The following is a 15,115-nucleotide window of genomic DNA, read 5'->3' on the forward strand; positions in this document are numbered from 1 at the left end:
GATGATCGCTGAGATACTGAAGCAAGCACTGGCTGGTCTTGGGATTGGAACAAAAATGTGCTTTAATGTCTGTAGAAACAAAACAATGTCAGATCCAGAATGAAAGGAGACTAATCAATATACGTCTTGTCAACATCTATCAGACATCAGTCATTGCTTTGGGCACCTGTCTCATTTTTATGTATAGTGCTACTTTCCTTCAAATTTCTCTGAAAGCCCTTTTTTAAAAAAAAGCTTTTCCTTGATCATCTTCTGAAACTCATGGCCTTCAATAGTTCCATCACCTTCTTATTTCCCTTTCCTTACTGGGTCAGAACATCATCCACCTAAACTAGCACTTGACTCAACAGGTTTCCTCTCTCCAAATTTCCTCTAATGTGGTTTAGATTTTACCACATTCTATCGGCATTCACTATGTCCATTTGGACATCTTTTTTCTCAAAATCTGTTTACCTTTTTTTGAATAGTTCCATACATGTATAGGCCTTGCAATGTGGTTCTGATCAATGGCTAAATGCCAACTTCTATGGGCATTGTTTCTGTTCATTAAGGTTCTGCATGGATTTATTTATTTTTGTTCCTTTGAGTTTTTTTCTTCTTCTCAGTGTTTTGTTCAAGGGTCCCAGAAGTTAAAGGCAAACACAGCAGAGTACAAAATATGCCTCCATTATTATCATCTCTATTGTAGAGAGAGAGAGAAAAGAAATTAACAATAGTAACAGGTCAGTAAGATAATAGCAGTAAGATAATAATACCAGTGTGTTGTGACTGATATTCTCTTTTCACTGACTGAATGAAGGCACTTATGCCGGTTCTACCTAACAGAAAAATGAATAGACTTCTACAGAGTCAGAATGGGTATCTACTTTGAAGTTTTGCTTTCAGAGCCATTCTGTACCTCTAAAAACATAGCGTTAAGCAACCACAATGGCTTAATGCTATTTAAAAATGTGCCCTGCCATTTCTCACTTCGATTTCTTCTCCTGCTTTCTGACACTTCCAGGTACTCTGCATGGCTGATTAAAATGGCTGCAGAGAGGGACTCACAGTACCAGTGAGTCTCCCCCTGCCTGTCAGTCATGGCAGCCAGTCAATCAGCTTTCTCCTAGCTTTTGGAAGTTTGATACTTGAAGATAAACAGAAGTAATTTGTTCCTGATTTTTTTTTGGGGGGGGGGGAGGATTGAGAGGCATGCTTTGTGTGCCAACTGGTGGGTGGGAATTTTTTTGTTCTGCCTCTATGGAGCAACATGTATTCATTGCTCCGGGCAGCTTGCTACCATTAAAAAAAGCCCCATTCCAGGGAGAAGGGAGGCAGGCACAAGGGTGGGTGCTGGAGATGGAGATCACGCTACTTCTGGCCACTTTGGTTACCCACAACCAATGAGCTAGTGGTTGCTGGTTGCTCTCCTCCCGCTTACGCAATACAGTTTTGTGGATTCCCACAATATGGAGGATGTAGCTGCTGGTTTGCTGCTGGAACACTGGATGCTGACAATGTTGTGTAAAACATTTTTAAAACGTATCTGCAAGACATAACCCTTTCACCACATTTTCTGGGTGCGAAATGGCACTCAGTCAACATGAAAACTTAAGCATTTGGTACTACTGAACTGTTTGAATATATATGGGGTAGAGCAATAGACACTGTGCTTTTAAAAAATCTCTCTTTATCCTTTTCCACAGATTTCCTGATTTTATCAAGTAAAGAAAGGTCAGAATTACAAATATCTTCTCTTAAGGATGGACATTCACTAGAAAAGGAAATGGAAGTCCATATCACTGGCAGTCTTCAAACAAAGGTTGGATACACACTTTTCTTGGATACTTTAGGATGCTTTGGGCTGAACCTGCATTGAGCAGGGGGTTGGACTAGATGGCCTGTGTGGCCCCTTCCAACTCTATGTTTCTATGATTCTTTCTATGATTCTATGATCTAGTTGTTCTATTGAAGGCTTTTAGGAAAATATGCCTATGGAGTTCCCCCCCCTGCATTGTTCCAGCTTCTTTTATAAATGTAAACTGTTATTGTGATATCAAGCTATAATTGTCTATGAGTGTGTGCTGCCAGAGTGTAAAGAAAAGTAACAGCCTTCCAGGCCAATTTAAGCCAATGGGCTTAGAACAGCAGACCTCTGTTTAGGATTGCCCTGTACATCTAATACAGGAGCTTCATGAAAATGTTAATTTCATTAAATGGGAGGTACTAGATGTGAACACTTTAATCTTTTTTTTTTTTTTTTTTTTTTACATTTTTGGGTGGTCACGGTAATTAATGAATCACTTATTCCCAAATGCAGATTTTTTTTTTAATGTCTTCCTTGGAATTCCTTGTCCATATATATCATCTACCATGAGCGTTTTTGTGTGGAACACCAAAGGATAGTATGTTTGCTACAGTAATGGCAAGTTTGTAGAGTTACCTCACAAGGCAAATTCACTTCTTTGTTGCAGGCATTTCAGTATTAGTTTATTAGATTTTTGTTATCTTCTTTTGAGTTGATTTTTTCATTATCTGGTGGGTCATTTTACTTTACTTGGAAAATTATGTTTTATTTATTTTATTAAATGTTTACTTGTTATGATCATTTTAAATTGATTGTTATCTTGAGGATTTTGGTAGACTGAAAAATCACATATTAATTTTTTATTGAAATATAAATAAAACTTCCTGATACAACTTCCTCTTCACCTCCACCCTGAAATCTGAATATAAAATTGGCTCCAGAATTACTCTGACCCAAATGGTTGGATCCAGGCATTCAAGAGGGTTTTTAGGTTAAGAATTCTTAAAATTATCATTGAATACTTTTATATTTACTTTGTATATGTATTTTATCAATGTTAACCACCCTGTGCCTATTTTAGAGAGGAATAGCCAATAAATTTAATAAACAAATAAATAAAATGATGGATACATGAAACCAGCAGAATTCCATTTGAAAATCCATATTCTTGATCATTCTTATTTCCACTTAATGAAAATTATTTAACTGCTCATTCCTATTAAGGGATGAAGTGCTTTTGTTTTTCTGCATCTTGCTAGCCTTTACAGTGCACGATTCATTTTATGAACTTGACATTACATAAACACTTTGTCATTTTCTTGCATATTGGATACCATTTTGTAAGGCCACATGAAGGGGTTCAATGAGAAACAGTCAAAATATAGTAAAGATAAAGATATAATAATTTGGGATTCTTGTTACCATGACACTGGAAAACAGCATCTGGCTAAGAGAATGTCCTGTAGATTTAACAAGCGTGGCTCTAATTGTCAGCCAGCAATTTCTTTAAAATACCTGGAAATTCTGTACCAAATTTCTTTCCTTCCAAATATAAGCCCAATCACAGTGGAAAGAATTTGCTGGGGGATAATCAGAAGAGGTATCTATGAGGCTTCCCAAATGACAAGCCCTACTGTTATTCAGGAACCCTATTTGGATCACCTGCAGATGTGAGTTTCACAGTGTTCACTAACATTACTCAAACAGGAGAAATGGCCAACAGAGCAGGATCGTGTTGTCACTATTCTATTGAACTTGTTTCTGTTGTCGTACTTGCAGAAGGCGTTTCAGTCACTGGTGTGTGATATGTCTGAACCAGAGCAGGAACATTTGCAGACTAACAGACTAAATGTAGGCTATGATTAACAGTCAGGCCTGACCTGTATTACTGTGCTTTCTACTAGATGTGCCACAAACCTCACTGCAAATTTTTGGCAGGTTCACATACCATTTGGGGTAGCTGCAATCACTTGTGAGACAAGGCTCCTGTATCTCCATCTCATTTCCATTCAGCTTTGCAACTGTGCAGTAGCTGTAGTGGTCAACATTTGTATCTGTGCACTAGGTGCAATTAACTCTCCCCCAAGGCCATGAGTAATTTTGCTAATTGATGCAGGGGCGGCTACAATTCCCATATGGCTGTGTGCATGAGCAAAAGAATGTCAATAACATGGACTAGAACAAACATCAAGCAGTAAAGCTATTGAAAAGCACAGTGCTTATGATAGCTGGCTGGTTGGCTGATTTGCTCACTATCTAAATGATTGGCTGTCAAATGACAAGTCACAGTGACATATTTGTGGGAGGCAAGAACTGGGACTGAGAGAACATGCAGAAATGCTACTGCTTGTCCTGTACTGATAATAGGCAGGAGGAAACCTGCCAAATATGCTCAAGTTGCTCATGAACATCCCAACTGCTTGATATATATATATTTCTGTGACTGGCAAGCACAATTGCAGGGATATGTGGAAGTGCTAACAAAAAGGTGCAGATTATACTAATAAGACTTCACACTATTGTTCCATCTAGCTCAGTATTATTTGTTCTGCCTTGTAGCAGTTCCCTAAGGTTTCTGGCAAACAAAGATTGCCCCAGAACACCTGAGATTCTTTACATGGAACTGCATTTGGGACGTCTGCATTCTAAACATATGCTGCTGCTGCACTCCTCCTCTCATTGTGGATGTCAGTTGTGGTACATTTGCCAAAAAGGATGACTAGGGACCCATTTACTGGCAGATAGTTCCCAAGAACTTCCCTGGATGTTTTGAAAACGTTTGAGTGCATAAAATGGCTTGTTTACACATCAGTTTGGGAAAGTCTTCTGCTTATTACTTCCCATCTTGCCCTTCTAAAACAACCTCAGCATTTAACCTCAGCTAACAAAAAGGAGGCACAGTTATTTCTGGCATAGCGAGTCCCTCCCCTATGCCAAGATAGCTCTATTCCTGGAGAACATGGTAGGCAGTATATAGTCTGAGAACATTTACAAATTGGCAAAATTGTGTGCTTTGATCTTTGTCAAATGCTCTGTTTTCTTCCACCCACCTAATTTCTTGAGACTATATGTCTGTGTCATAAATCTAAATTGTCATGATAAGTTTGCCTATTTGGAAGGAACAATGAAAAGTGATGGTTCTTTGTAGTCTTCACAGTTCAGGGGGGATAAGGCTTTGTTTTGTTTTGTTTTTTTGAGTGGGGGGGGGGGGGCTGGGGATTTTAAACCCTGGCTAACTTTTGGTACAATTCATATGATTCAGCCTGGTTTTGAAATAGCGCAGGCTGATTTTGAGCTGTGATGCCCCAGGTTGAGGCAGTTCGGTAAAAGCCCACCAACTAATGGCCTAGCCACTCTCTGGACCTGTTCTCAAGAGTTTTTGTGTACAAAAGTCAGAATGGTAGGCCGAATATCAAAATATTGCAGGGTAGGGAGGGAAGAGTCCTAGTAAAGCTGGACCATTTCAAGTAAGATTCAACAGTATTATCTTCTAGCTTTCTATCTAGTGCATTTAAAACAATCTCACCCTTCTTCCAGCATGTTCAGTGTTGTTTACACTGCATCTTTAAAAACAACCCCTTGAAGTAGATTAGGCTGAAAGCAAGGGACTGGTCCAAGATGACCCTGTTGCCATGTTCCATGTCAATCTCTATAGAAATCTCCCAGGCTGTTCTCCTCTGAGGTACCTTTCCCCCCTCTCTGTATATCTATGTTTCCTGTGTTCTGAAGAACTCTGTGTTATGCTAATGGGTTATCTCCCTGTTCTCGCTTTGAAATGTAAACATTTGGTGTAGACACCAGCTGTGGCCGGACCATCTAGCCCAATAGCAAGACTGCTCAGCTCCAAGTTTCACACTCTCTTGGATCAAATGGTTCCTTCCTGGGAACAAGTTTTCCCTATCAGCTATGGCAGTGGTCCCCAACCTGCGGGGCGCGGCCCAGTGCCGGGCCGCGAAGGCCATGGCGCCGGGCCACGGCTCCCTCTCCCCACCCCCCCGCAGTAAAAAACTTCCCAGGCCGCAAGCTTGCGGCCCGGGAAGCTTCTTACTGCGGGAGGGCGGGGAGAAGGAATCGGGGCTGGGCCACGCCCGTATGGGCGCAGCTCGCGGGCGCGGCCCGACGCGGGAGCGCAGCCCGATGCGTGGGCACGGCCCGCGGGCGTGGCCGATGCGTGGGCGTGGCCCGCGCGGGCTGCGGGCCGCGCTCCAATGCCCTGCCGGTCCCCAACCTCAGAAAGGTTGGGGACCACTGAGCTATGGGGTTGGGGTCTTGACTGTCCTAGCCCACCCACTTTGTAACATGTCTTTGACAATCCCTTAGTCTGTGTATGACTTCTATTGATGCTTACTCCTGAATGTACCTTCAATAAAAACTAACTTCAGCCATGTTGCTGATGCCTGGGACTCTGTTCTGTTGATTCTGAGGATGAACATCTGGACTGCAGTCTGTGGATTGTGCCTCCTGTGAACTCCATATCAGAGTGGGGATCTGATCCTGGGTCTGCTGATAATCTACCCACCATACAACACTGGTTTATTTCATTTGGTTTGCATGCATGTTTGAACTAATAAGTCTCCAAGTTCTTGAAAAACAAGTTCTTGAAAAACAACGGCTCTTTATTCAATCAACTTCAACTCCAACAGCACACATACAACTTATATACATTTCAGGCAGTCTGCCAAGAGCTCTGATTGGCTTTTAATGGAGGAGCCTGATTGGCCCTTAATAGGGTCCCCGGATTGGTCCATCATTAGAGTCTAGTCAGATTGAGATTGGTTTTCCTTCAAGCCCTCATTTGCATACTGTGCAGAATGTCCACATACATAACAGAAGCCACACACATAGCCCAGTTGTTATATAATGTTGAGAGGCATTTCCTCCTGTACTGTATACTAGCTCAGAATGAAAAACAAGATGCTGCCTGCCCACCTACAAATCAATACGTGGATGCAGAGACCCAGAAATGTGTTCAATGACATAGAACCTTTTGTGGAACTGTTAAGTAAATTGCACCGAAAGGGGAACGCTCCTTCACCCCGTACAACCTCAGTGCACTAACAACAAGATAAGCCAGACAATGTTTGCTATTAGTTCTAATCTCACTCAAACCCTCCAGGCCCCATCAGGGCTTCACCAAAGGACCAGCGTTTTAAAAATCTAAATCCATCAAGCCCAACATGTTGAAGGGTGAACTCAGTTTTGACGTTTTGGAGAGAAAAGTTTTGAAGTCAATCAGGCCAGTTTCAAAGGAACTCAGCACCAGTCTGTTTCAGTAGGTTTGCTTGTTTTATCCTAGCCATGACTCAGGTGGGTGTTTCTTTGACACACAGCACTACTCTCCTCTCTGCTTTTTATTTCCAATCCTTTCTGAACAGGAAATATATTAAATGGATAATATTAATAGCAGCATATAAAATAAGTGAAATGGAGCTTAAAGAAAGCAATATTTTTCTCACTTGGTTTTAAAGAATAGACACCTGCCACTTAACAAGATTCAACAGTTAGAGAAAAGAGAGAGAGAGAGAGAGAGAGAGAGAGAGAGAATCAGAACAAAAAAAAAGAGGGGTGGGGGAGACCTGAACATTGGGAAACACTTTTATTCTTCTTTTGCTCTCTGCTATGTGGGTGTAAGTTTAGAATCAATGGTGGGAGATTTCAAGGATCACCCAGGGATAAAAGTAGCAGGAATAAGTAATAGTAGAATCCATCACAGTGGGTAGAATATATTCTAAACTACTCTGCTATAGCAGTTATTCTCCCAGCGCAATATGGGGCTTGAGACAGAAGTTATGAATTCTGCAAGACAATGTGACACAATCAGAAAATTAGAGAGAAAGATAAGAATAATGACTAGGTTGGGAAAATAATTAGGGACTGCCGGTAGCATTTTTGTGAACCTGCAATATATATATTTTACTCACATGCAATTTCATAAACAATGACCTTGATTCCAGCAACACAAAACTGCTTGGATGGAGTTCAGTATGATTTAACTCAATGCAGACTTTTATTGGGCCTTTTTATTTTTAAATTTATCCACCAAGTAATTTTAGTGAATAGAATTTAATTTCCAACTCAACAAGAGAAATAAAGGTATCCCTGGAAGTTATGGCGGAGCAACAGGCATTCTTTGTTTCTTTCCCAATGCCATTTCAGTAATGTTCATTAGCATTGCCTCAGTTCTTCCTTTGAGTAGCTATGGTCCCCCCTCCCCTGGGTTGGTCAATTTACCACTTTGCTTTGCTGTCAAGTGACTATCTGGAAATGTGAAGAAGTAGGCCATGATTCAGTGATTCAGGTGGAAAACCAACTTTCATCTTCAGCAGGAGAGAAATTCTGGCTAATTGCAGTCACACATTGATTCATTAAACCCAGCACATCTATTGGCATGTTTCACCATTAATGGTCAAGCTTTAGAACTTTATGGAGGATTCCCAAAACAGTGCTCAGTACATGTAATTTCAATAGAAACTGAAGTGGTATATATCAGTGGTGATTGTTGTTGTCACATCCCCATACAAATATATGGGATGGGGCCGTACATTCCAACTGAAACTAGCAAAGTGCTCCCTCATCCTCTTCTGTCACTCTCTCCATACGTCACCCTAGCCTTATGTATAGTGTTTGAACTTGGGTTTCTCTGAGCAATAACTACCTCCACTCTCTACTGGTGGCAAACTTGAACTTTGCAAAATTCAGGTCTTGCAAATATAACACTTAAAGCCATGTCATTCGTTATGAAGAGAAATAACTGCTAGCTCACGTGGTATATGGGTATGATCAGTGTGACATTTGAGAAGTTATTTGGAAATACATAGCAGTAGAAATCATACAGCTACCACTCAGTGGCCTTCCACAAGCAAGTTTCTCTGATGCTATGTGCTCATTTGAACAAAAGAGACATAAATCACTTCACATATCAGGTGCCAGAACACAGAAATCAGCTCTTCTTCAACAGGAATGGCAATTAAAACCCAACCTATACAGGACTTTATCCAGAGGAGTGAAGAGACACCCCGAGGGCATGATCTACTTAGCATATTCTGGAGCCCTTCTCTGAATTTCCACTTTTAGAAGATTGTCTAACATTTATTCTCAGACAGACCGGGGGGGGGGGGGCAAGGAACTCTGCAGGAACTATTTTAACTGATGACTCAAAACAAAAATGGATTGGATAAAGCTGATAAAGAAAATGAACTTATAGTACTTATAGGGACTTGACACACCTTCTTGTGTGATAAACTGCCTCTCTCCTATGGCTCTCTAAGCTCATTACCTTGTAAGAGGAGGTCAGGTTTGAGCCTGATAAGAACAAATGATCTGCTTGTAGAGCCACCCAAAGAAGATCACATGAACAAGTGATCACAGGATAACTGTTGTTAATCATTCAGAAACTCCTGTGTTCTTAAGCTGCTTGCTGGGACTTTATTGGGGAAGATCTGTCTTTACACTGGAGCTTCCCTATATCTCACCAACTTTTGAATCCTACTGATATAATACCTAGCATTTTCAAATAAGAGGCTGAGAATAAAACCAATGAGGTAGCTAGATATTTACATATATTTGGCAAAGTTGGAATAAATGGATTAGGTCCAATGCTTCCAAGAATGAGTTCACCATGGGCATTTTTGTTGGCTTTGCCTATCCAGGAGTCCTCTGTCTCCCCACAAAAGCCACTGTAGACTTGGTAACCTGCTGGAACAATACACCATTTGAAGCTGCAACAAAAAAGGGCAATCAGCTGAAGTTGCCCCCTTACCCTGACACAAGCAGAGTAAGCTGAACAAGGGCCATATGAGACATGGTCTGATGCATGAATATTGCAATGTTAAAGTGACTAGACCCTGTTTTGGTCTGCAACACAATAGGCTGGTGCACACTTGTCCCCCCTCCACACACACACACACCTTTTCAAGTTCTGAAATGGCTGTGCGCGTGCCCTCCCGCACACCTGTTTCATCACCTGGTGGGAACAAAAGAAGAAGAAGAAGAGTTGGTTCTTATACCCCACTTTTTACTACTCGAAGGAATTTCAAATCACCTTCACTTCATCTCCCCATAACAGACACCCTGTGAGGTAGGTGAGGCTGAGAAAGGTCTGAGAGGAACTGTGACTAGCCCAAGGCCACTCAGCTATCCACAGGTAGAGGAGGAGTGAGGAATCAAACCCAGTTCTCCAGATTAAAGGCCACCACTCTTAACCACCACATCACACTGGCTCTCCTCTGCCCACTGCACTTGCTACATTTTCAAATTGCTTTCATATGGTAGCAGTCACTGGAAAGTGTATAAGAAAGGAGCATTGTGGCCTTTTAAGGTATATTCCTTCAATCTCTCAGTCCTACACTTGGTGTAGTAATGCAGGCCTATGAGGGCCTTGTAAAGGTATCAGATTGAAGAGAGCATCCCTGTTGCAAATATCAGATCTGCTTTACCTTTCAGGACAAAGCCTTGCTGTTTGCTCTCTGGTAATAAAGCCAACCCACAGAGCTGAGTTACATGAGCTGAAGTTATTTGCTCAAGACGGTATAGTCGCAGAGTGAAGATTGCGGGCCAGCTGTGCAGTTGTGTCAGTGTCAGTTGACAAAAGGAGACAGCCTTTGTTCACATCTCACTTGCTTTTGTGTCACTTGTGCTTTCTTGTAATCTGAAGAACTCCCCATCAATATCACAGCAAACTCCCTCCTGACGGGTTTCATCCCAAGTGAAATATTTATAAAGCCGTTTAAACAAATGTATCTGCATGAAGACTAAAATGAGAAATGTTGCAACTGTCATGAAGACAAAAGATATATCCAAGTTATGCATAACCAGATGCTTCCTGTTGACTGCTAGAATCTGCCTGGTGGCGCAGCAAAAGAAAAAGACATCCACCCCAGCCTATACCTCTCCAGCAGTCAGTCTTCAGGGGAGTACAAGTTGGCATGTGTGAACACCCCCAATCTGGTTGGATAGCAAAACAGAAAGAAGCAAATAGTACTCTCATCTGGTCTCCATTCTTAAAAAAAGAAAAGATTCAGTGCAATGTGTGCAGAGTACAGCCCTCTTTCCTGGCCTGGATTGTCAGTATTCAGGGGTCTGCCAGATCCAAACTGGGAATCTCCTGTAGATCTGGTGAAGGAGCCTGGGGAGGACAGGCACTTCAGTGGGGTACTTTTCATGTTTCTAACCCTCCACAACTGCTGCTGGAAATGGCAGAAGAGAGCAACGTGTTTTATTCATGACTCTCTTCCACCTGTCAATCAAGCCAGGCAGCCAATCACTTTTCTCCAAGTTTTAAATCACAAGTCTTTAGACACTTGTAAACATTAATCTCGTTTCTGATTGGAGGGGGGGGGACTTTAGAGAGGCATGCTTAGTGTCGCAACTTTGGAAAAAAATACTTTTATTTCTGGCATTGCCTGCATGCTTGTCTGACTCCAGGCTGCCATCCAGTTTTGAAAAGCACTTTCCATTACCCAGAAGAAAGGAAAGGGAGGTGAGTGTGAGGATGGGACATTGGAGGTGGAGGTACCGCTTCTTCACCTCCATACATTTCTTTGGCTGGTGGTCTGCTGGTTTTCCTTGGGGGAAAACCACTTTTTAGGTTGGTGAATTCACTTTTTAGAATTCACCAGCTCGCGCTTTAAAATGACGAATATAGTGAGCAGTTTGCTGGTTGGATGCGGGAGGTTGGTGACATCGCATGCCACTCAGCATGGCGAGAATATAGCATCTTAAGAGGGTAAGTATGACGCTAAATTTATGTCATGCAGAAAAGCCTCCTATATAACCAATCTATCTATTTAATTGATATATTTATGGCATTTGTATACCTCCCTCTCCTGGAATGTAAAAGAACAATACATCAAACTCAGAATGAGGCCTACACATGTTGGCAGTGTGTGTGCATGTCTGTGAAACCCTATTGAAATTCTTTTATATTTATTGAGAATCTTACAGCTGTTTGCATGGCTAGGCCTTTTCTAATTTCCTGTGCTTTTCTTTAGACAAACCCTCATGGATCGTGAAGGTGTGAACACGCCTCTTACAGCACAATTTCTGTGAAGTATATTGAGGTAACTTTAGCTTCTCTTGGAACAAAAATGCCAGCATTTTCTGTACCAGCATGATTTTCTGAATGCTCTTCAACTGGACGTTAGTGCTAGGGCTATAAGAGCCTCTTGTGGCGCAGAGTGGTAAGGCAGCCGACATGCTGTCTGAAGCTCTGACCATGAGGTTGGGAGTTCGATCCCAGCAGCCGGCTCAAGATTGACTCAGCCTTCCATTCTTCCGAGGTCGGTAAAATGAGTACCCAGCTTGCTGGGGGGTAAAACGGTAATGACTGGGGAAGGGAATGGCAAACTACCCTGTATTGAGTCTGCCAAGAAAACGCTAGAGGGCGTCACCACAAGGGTCAGACATGACTTGGTGCTTGCACAGGGGATACCTTTACCTTTTCACTAGGGCTATACATACCAAAATGTATTGGGAAGTGTCAATGTAAGTAATATTGTTCATTAAATACTTTTGTTCTGATTGTTTCATGTGCAAATGACACTTATCATCATGGCAGGAGGTGTGGCACAGTGGAAGAGTTTCTGCTTGCAGGCAGAATATTTTTCATCCAATCCCCACCATCTCTTTAAAGGACCAGGTAGTAGTTAATGTTGAAAGTACTCAGCCTAATGCCCTGGAGAGCTTCTCTCAGTCTTAGTACACAATACTGACCTTGAGGGACCAATGATCTATTTCAAGGTGTTTGTTATTTATTAATGCATTTAAAGCTTCCCTTTTTTGTTGTTGTTGGATTCTGTCCTCCCACCAAGGCGTTGGTTTATTTAACGTTTTCTGTATGTAGAAAAGAAGTAAAAAATATTTGCCCAGAAACCTTGGTTTACCTAAAAACCTTTGGGCATTTTTGCATTGCTCTGGCACAATTATGCTTAATACACAAGTATTGGGTTAACAGTTGAATTCCGGATTAAGCTTAAAGTTTTGGTAATCACCTTTATGGCCATACGTGGCCTGGGCCCAGTATATCTGAGAGACTGCTTTCCTGCCTATACCCCCAAAAGAGTCTTACGCTCTGCCACCTCCAACAGACTGCGGATCCCTGGCCCTAAAGAGGCATGTCGGACCTCAACAAGGGCCAGGGCCTTTTCAGACCTGGCCCCCAGCTGGTGGAATGAGCTCCCCGAAAGGATCAGGGCCCTGCCAGAACTTCCACAATTCCACATGGCCTGCAAAAGGGAGCTCTTCCGCCAGGCATTTGGTGAGGCTGACTGACCCATAACATCTACAGGTTCCCGCCAACTGAGGGACCAAACCTACTGAAGGAGTGTCAAAGTTATTGTTAAAATACTGTTCTAGTTGGTATGTTATTGTTATTGTTATATTGTTATATTGATTTTGATAGTGTTCTATGTAAAAGTTTCAAAATGTTTTATGTAAACTGCCCAGAGCCATAGGGAAGGGCGGTATAAAAATCTAAATAAATAAAATAACATTTTCTGCAGTAGCATTAATTTGCTTCTCCAGCAATATTGCTTGATCCCATAGAACCCTTGGACTCTGGATTGTCAGCAAGAGTTAGCATTCTCCAATGCTCATAATAATGGACCTGGTTCCAAAACTACATGTACCAGACCAGTTAACCTATCCTTGCTTTGGTGTAGTGGTTAGGAGTGCAGACTTCTAATCTGGCATGCCAGGTTCGATTCTGCACTCCCCCACATGCAGCCAGCTGGGTGACCTTGGGCTCGCTACGGCACTGATAAAACTGTTCTGACTGAGCAGTGATATTAGGGCTCTCTCAGCCGCACCCACCTCACAGGGTGTCTGTTGTGGGGAGAGGAAAGGGAAGGTGACTGTAAGCCTCTTTGAGCTTCCTTCGGGTAGAGAAAAGTGGCCTATAAGAACCAACTCTTCTTCTTCTTCTAATTGATATTGTATTGTGAAAGACTATTTTACAGACAGCTTCAATCCCCTCATTCAGATTTCTATGTTTTGTAAAATAAGCCTTGAAGGGAAGGTATTTGAAGCTTTCCGTAGGTTTTTCCACCTTGCTAATCTACAGTCTTATAATCAATGTTACCTTTCTCGAAAGCAAACTAATGCACACCCATAGATCATTGTAGCAGCAAAATCCATGCATTGGTCAATGTGAGATTTCCTGGAGACCATTGCTCTCAATAGACTAGATGACAAGATTAATTCCAAGAAAAATGAATAAAGCCAGAGTATTACAACGAGGTCTTTGATACTGCCCTGTGCATTCATTTGTTGCTGCTACATTCATTAATAAGAAACACAGATTTCCCTTTAAGCACTACAACAAATAGCTTTTTGCGGAACAGTTTCAGGAGTGTGGCAGATTGTGTGCGACATTTTGCAGAACTACAAATTAGTAGCGTTTACAATTTGCAAGCCTTTTGCAACATTGAAGTCATGTGGAATGGCCCACAGAATTCCTGTGTACATTTCAGAAGGTGCTACTCTGTCACCCATACTGGGGAAAAAGCCACCTGCTAAATCATCCTTTCTCAACTTTTTACCACTCAGAAACCTCTGAAACATTCTTCAGACTTCAACAAACCCCAGAAGTGGTGCAATCATGCAGAATATGGTTGGAAAGGATAACTGTGTACATAGCCATCCAGCCTCAACCAAAGACCTGATGGAAGAGCTCTGTTTTACAGGCCCTGCAGAATGCCGGAAGTTATAGGAATATCAGAAGGATGTCTACATCTGCTTTATTGATTATAAGAACTTTTTTGAATGTGTAGAATTTGGAGATGCCAATGATTTTGACCAAACTGATTCAAAATAAAGAAAGGAGTATGCCAAGGTTATGCTCTTTCCCCCATCCTGTTTTACTTGTATGCTGAGATCATTAGGAGAGAGACTGAACTCAAATAATCAAACACTGGAATTAAGATTGGAGGAAGGAATATAAATAATCTTCAATATGCTAGCTCACTTCCTTTGGCCATATCATGCGATCCAACTCAATGGAGAGATCAATTAGGCTAGGACTGGTCAGTGGTAAAAGTAAACCAGGCCAACAAAGAACACAGTAGTTAGAAATGATCAAAATGAACACTGGCTAGAGTAAGGTGACCAGATTTTAAGATTGCTTAAGAGGGACACCATTGACCGGGGGGGGGGGGGCAGTTCTATATGGAGCAACAAAATTTCTCATAGAACGCAAAAATAGTATTGTAATTTTTTTAAATTTCAACAATTAACAATTAAGTACAATTAACAAACATAAAACATTTAAAAAACTTATGTATAGTATTATTTTATTCTTTGGCATATTTCTCACTCAAGTGATTTTTTTTTTGT

General features: G+C 41.6%; 1 long non-coding RNA gene across 1 annotated transcript in view; it reads left to right on the forward strand.

Annotated features, from left to right (window-relative positions):
- Nucleotides 1-1,682: 1,682 nt before the first annotated feature.
- Nucleotides 1,683-15,115, forward strand: part of LOC143829514 (uncharacterized) — a 66,368-nt gene continuing 52,935 nt past the window's right edge. The window contains exons 1-2 of the long non-coding RNA XR_013228178.1: nt 1,683-1,801; nt 11,776-11,844. This is a non-coding gene — a long non-coding RNA (uncharacterized LOC143829514). The remainder of the gene's footprint in view (nt 1,802-11,775; nt 11,845-15,115) is intronic.

Source organism: Paroedura picta, chromosome 2, assembly GCF_049243985.1.
Source record: "Paroedura picta isolate Pp20150507F chromosome 2, Ppicta_v3.0, whole genome shotgun sequence".
Lineage (NCBI taxonomy): Eukaryota > Metazoa > Chordata > Lepidosauria > Squamata > Gekkonidae > Paroedura > Paroedura picta.